Here is a 6,477-nt window from a genome sequence, read left to right as displayed (position 1 = left end):
TATATATAAAGAATTATATTTCGATAAGAGCAAAATCTAATAAATGAGTTCGGCATATATTTTTTTTAATCCTATTCCCAGATATTCATCCAAGATTAAATATGCTGTAACTTGGTGCAAGAAGAAAATATATATATTTAAAAATACTTTTTGAAAAGTATTTTATACACTTTTGTGTAAATAAAAAAATTGTCCTTTACAAGAAAAAATACAATAATATTGTAACTAATCTTATGCTATATTTATACATGCATATAGCTATATTGTATAGATCAATTTTAACATAATAATTTGTAGCTTATTAGTTGATTGACAAAATAAATTTATAATAAATAAAACAAAATAATTGATGTAAGATTCTTGATATAAGTTATTCGTCGCGGACTGTTTTAAACTGTATTAACGTTTCAATTAAAATTTTATTATGAAAAATATATTTAACTTTGACTTAATATATATTACAACTAGATACAATAGCAATATAAATGCCACTAATGAGATAAGAAGTGTATGAGTCACAACATAGAATTTTTTTGCAATCGTTATATTTAATGTACATGTATAGAAGAATTATAGACGGTTCGACAAAAATTGAGTCATTTTCAATACGTCAGAATCATGAAAAAACAAGTGTATAATTTAATGGGTCCATACAAAAAGAGAAAAGAAAACTTTATTGAAGAATTTAAAAATTTAGCTAGCTAAAGATCTGAAACTAATTTTATTGGGCCAAATAAAACAATTTTATAGATATCTTAAGTATGATGAGCAATGCAAAATGTTTTGGTATTCTAACAATCAATTTTATCGACCTACATAATTATTTTGATAGTCTAACAAAATTATTTTTAGCTAATCTATACCTAGTTAAATTTTTAGATATTTCAGCAAAATTGCTCTCTCTGTGATGATTCAGTTTTGCCACTATTTTCTGTAATTTTGTTACAATTATTTCTATTTCACATGAACGTTGAGCAAACGTAAAAGTTCCAGGTCTAATTTAAAATATTTTAATGTTTCAACAGTTATATAAATTGTTAAATTATGAATTATGTAGTTAACAAATTATTTTTTAATAAAACACTACTTGTATTAAAAACAATGATCATTTCATAATTATATCGAGTTTTGACAAATTTTTTTTTTTTTTCAAATCAAGTAAACGGTAGAAACATATTTTAATAATTGTGTAACGTATTCGTGGGTAAAATGATTGGTGTCGTGATTATATTGTAATAGCAAAATTTTTTGTTATATAAATTTAAATATATGTATATATATATATAATTATTAATGTATTATGTTAAATGTTTTAGATAAATATTACGATTTGTAAATCGTAAAGTAATAACAACATAGTGCGTAAAAATAAAAATAGCAAGGTATATTGGTTACCATAGATTTATTATATTATTTAGATGAAAATCAATATTTTTCAATGTCACATTTATATGCGATCAAAAAACTTGGAAAACTATAAATTAATCAAATTTAAGTATAAAAATGATAAAAATCAATTCTAATTCACGCATCACAAAGCGCGCAATCTATGTACTTTTTCAAGGACTGTTCTTTTCTGCTTCTCATTCACATTTTCCTTTTTTAACATCTCTTCTATGAAAGTCCTTCCGTTTCTGTTTCCTCAGTTTCTTCCTTTCGCAAATTTTCTATAATTTTTCATGTATCATTTAATATTTCTGTTGCAGTTTTTTCATGACACGTTCAATAAACATGTATTTTCGAAAACATTTTTGCGTTTGACTCGAAGTTTGTATAAATATGGGATATGGTCCGATATGTGATCATTGCAATACGTGCTCAATTCTCGCTATGTTTGTCGATCCATCGAGCTTATCTTGTAAGACTAGCTTCTAGCAAGCCGATAAGCCGAATTACTCACGATTAACGCACGAAGGATGTGGGTAATAGCGCTCCAGAAAGTGGATTGCCTCACGTCGCGTCTATCAGCTGCGTGATTTACACACTTAGTGTGACACAAACAATTGTGATTCGCAGAGTATTGTGGTTATGAAGGCCTCGACGTTAGATGCGTGTTAAACGGTGCGTTAATACGAGAAGCCGGCCATATTCGCAATGATTTCACTGTTGATCCCGTATCCATCGCGTCGATCATAGTAAATTATCACTTAGCTCAATTCGCATTTTCTTGCATGTGCCATGAAGAAGCCGAGATGCAGTCGAGATGCAAAATGATTCTCGAAACGTTAAGAAGATTTATCTGAAACGAAATCAAAATGTGCGATTTGAGAAATTTATTATAAGAAGGAAATCGAAAAGGAAAATTACAATAGGAAAATCTGAAACAAATTATTGACGCTTTGTAGAATAGGAGGAGGAATAACGTTGGAATAAATATTTAATATTAATCGTGCAGTTTAAATATTTTCGAAGAACTCTTCTTAATTTCTCCTTCATACATTGTGATTCAAGTCTTCCTTCTGTAATATTTTCTTCATCTCAGTTATTTTAATTTCTTTCTTTTTGTTAATCTTCTTTAATTTTTCGCTAATCGTTTAATTTTTCTGTTGCAGCTTCTTCATGCTCGTGCAAGGGACATTGTTTTTTCTCAGAATTTCGTTTCGTGTTTCAATCGAAATTTGAATATACACAGGATACGATCCGATATGTGAGATTGTTGCAATACGTGTCCAATTCTCGCCACGTTTATCGATTTGTCGAGCTTGTCTCGTAAGACTAGCATCTAGCAAGTCGATAAGCTGAATTAATCACGATGAATTAATGCACGAAGGATGTGGGTAATAACGTAAAATTCCCTAGAAAGTGGATTGCATCACGTCGCGTCTATCAGCCACGTAATTTACACACTTGTGTGACATAGATAATTGTGGTTCGCAGAGTATTGTGATTATGAAGGCCTTGTCGATGTTAGATGCGCGTTAAACGGGATATGAGAAGCCAGCCATATTCGCAACGTCTCATTGTCGGTTTTGCATCCGTCGCATCAAACGTAATAAATCGCCACTTTGTGCAATCCGCATTGTCCCTCACATATGCCATGAAGAAATTGCAGAGATATGAAATGATTCTCGAGATATTAATAAGATTTATTTGAAGAGAAGATTGAGATATGTGATACATGGAATTTATGTAGAATGAAAATCGAAGGGAAAGATGTAGAAGAGATATCAGGAGTAAGTGTTGCGTTACGCAGAAGGAAAAGAAATAACATTGAAATAAATAATAAATATTAACGAACGTGCATTTTTATCGTTTTTAAAGGCTTTAATTTATCCTTCACACGTTAATTTATTAATCTCCATTCTATAACTTCTTCGTCTTATCTTTCTTAATCTCTATGAATTAGAAGTTGTAATTTATTTTTAATCGTTCATATCGAATGTTTTTTATCTTGTAACGTTGATAATTATTTTTAAAGAGATTTCGAAAATGGATCGGTGATCAAATTACTCTTTCTAATGTTTGCGTTGTTCTATCAATAATTTTATTGACGCTTTTTGTTCACAGTTTGTTTAATTACGTAAAGCTTAATATGTTATGTGACTGCTGACCACACACCATAATTGAGAATACGTTTGTTCGTATATTTTTTGTCAATATAATACAATTGTATACTCAATTATGATTCATTTTTTCTTATCACATGCGTATATATTCTATGGTATTCTGGAACATCGTGTCAATTGTATTCTAATAGGCTGGAAATGTGAATAACATCTCCATCTTTCATTCAACAATTCTCTCTTATTCGTAATATTATAAGTAATCTTGATATGAAATGAGAAATATAATAAAACATATCTATATCGATAATTTTACTTATGTATGTTATTTATAGCAACACGATAATTAATTAATTAATTAATTTTAATTAATTATAATAATAAATAAATTAATTAATTATAATAGTATTAAATGTTTTATATTTAATTCTTTTGAATCTCGTGTCATGTATTTTGTTTTATGTATTTTGCATGATGTACTTTGAAAGTGCGTACATACAATGCATCTACAATACGCGTAAGCTTATTGTAAGAAAAATATAAGAGAAAAAATTTATTAATCAAGGTCGATTATTTTTTTCATATTCGCATGTCATATGAACATGCATTTTTACTTTGCTGTTTTTGCATTCGTCAAATTTATTATTTATTATTTATTAATTTTTTATTGTTACTTCTTTAATATTATAAATTTCAATTTTGAAATATATAAAGTTGTTTATTAGAACGGTAATATATCATTATTTCAATTGAACAAGTGTAAATATTTTTATTGTCGGTAAATTCTATATCAAATCGAAAGAAAGAAATATATATTATTTTCAGTCGTCATAATATTTTTATTTGATAAGTATCTTATTTACACAACCACAATTAAATTTGTGTACAGAATATTTTTAATTTATAAAATAGATAGTTATTGAAAGTTATTAAAAAGTTATTAAAATTTTTTCTAGTTATTAAAAATGTATATTTTTACATTTTCAAAAATTAATTTTTGATCGTCAATTTGATTCTATTAGCATATTTAAAATTTTATATTAATAGCATCAAATTGACGATCAAAAATTAATTTGTGAAGATTTATTATTTCTGCAGTTAAATGATTGTGTTGCAAAACTAATATAAATATATTTATGAATTTATATGTAATTATTCCAATATCTAGTTTTGAGCCGCATTTAGCAGCTTTTTATATATCTGTATAATGAATTCATACATATTGGTCGTATTTTTACATTGTTATTATTTTAAGTTTCGCGATTTAATCCGGCAACATCCTATATAATATAAACTATAAGATTCTATCAACAATGTATGTACATTGTACTACATACATTGAATCCAGCATATTTCAGTAAAATTATAAAACATGTATTTTATGCTTGGCGCTTTATATGAAATTAAATTTCATATAAAAGCATCTTTAAAAATTACGTCTGTCGCATGTCGCGCGAAGTTGGCAGCTAGATAGTTTGAACGGTTTTCATCGGCCTTTAGATTCACACTTCACATTAATTTACGGGACGCCGCGGGCGGTGATAGTCACACGTAGTTTCGTTCGCGTCGTAAATATCGCATTTGTTCGCATTATTTCGTCTCGGAATATACTGAAATGCACCTCACATCGTCAGTGATAACGAAGTATTGGGAACATTCTGAAAAATGTCGGGCGATCATATCTCGGTGATTATTGCGAACATTGCGTGAAGGTTATAATCAAGGACTTTTTACGAAGTATGGCGCGTTCGAATTTTCGACCGTTGTATGTGTAGGTATAACGTAGGGTGCTTTCCAGTTGCTTGATACATCCAGATATATACATTTTAACACACATATGCAGAAATATACAGTGAGTACAGAAAGTATTCGTACAAAGAAAATATTTTTTAAAAAAACTTTATTTTTAAAAAGTAAATATTATCCAGAAAAATTAGCCATCGAATTGATGTCGAATAGATAAATATTTCAACATCAATTTGACGTTGATTCGATGTTTAATTTTCGATCATTTCTTGTTGGATAATTAACAATTTATTCATAAAGAATAAAATAGACCATGTTTTTTTAAAATTATATATACCAAAAAGATGTGTATTAATTATATAAAATATATCTGAAAAATAAGCGAAAATTAAAAATTGTGTTGTTTGAATAAAGTATTCGTACAGACAAGAAATTTAACTTCTAAAATCAAGAATACATGCGAAGCTCGTTTGTTTATGTTAGAACAGAGTGTATTTATTGTTTAAAATTGTTAATGTTTATTTTCTACAAATAAGGTTTTTTTTTTTTAATAATAAATTTCCTTGTAGGAAATACCTTGTAGGAATACTTTTTACTCTTGTATGTAAAAAGATTCTTTTCAATCAGTGACACAAGTCGACACAAGCATCATTCTATCTTCGTTGATATTCAGTGAGTAACTTGGAACAGAATGTATATACTGTATGTTTTCGGACAGAATGAGATTAAATATTGCTTTTTCCGTCTTTATTGAACGATAAATAGCAAAAATGTTGACTATTCAACGTTCTCTAACTTCATTTATAGACGCCGTAGTTAGGAATGTTACATGGTGGAAGTACCATGGAATCATTGTAATTGTCATTACAAAACACAAGCTAACAACATGGCTGATTAGTAACCTTCGAGTAACTTTCGCATAATGTGCAGTTTTATGTCGACGATTAGAACAATTAGAATGCAACTTATGTTGCCGTGTACACGAAAATGTCTAGTGATTTTATATTTGGAAAATATCCATACCTTATGCATCGCGTTACAATGTCGGGAGTGCGGCAGCATTGCGTGATAGTATTTCGATGATTAATTAACGGACGTGATTTTCGCGAGTGTCGCTAATATTTATATGATTGCCATGGAAGAATAAAGAAATATGAAAGGAAAAAAAGAAGGAGAAGGCCTGAGAGAACTATGATGGAGCAATCATTGGGTAAACAGTTATTTGTTT

The sequence above is a fragment of the Atta colombica genome, unplaced genomic scaffold (assembly GCF_001594045.1).
Source record: "Atta colombica isolate Treedump-2 unplaced genomic scaffold, Acol1.0 scaffold140, whole genome shotgun sequence".
NCBI lineage: Eukaryota > Metazoa > Arthropoda > Insecta > Hymenoptera > Formicidae > Atta > Atta colombica.
This window is presented reverse-complemented; position numbering follows the sequence as displayed.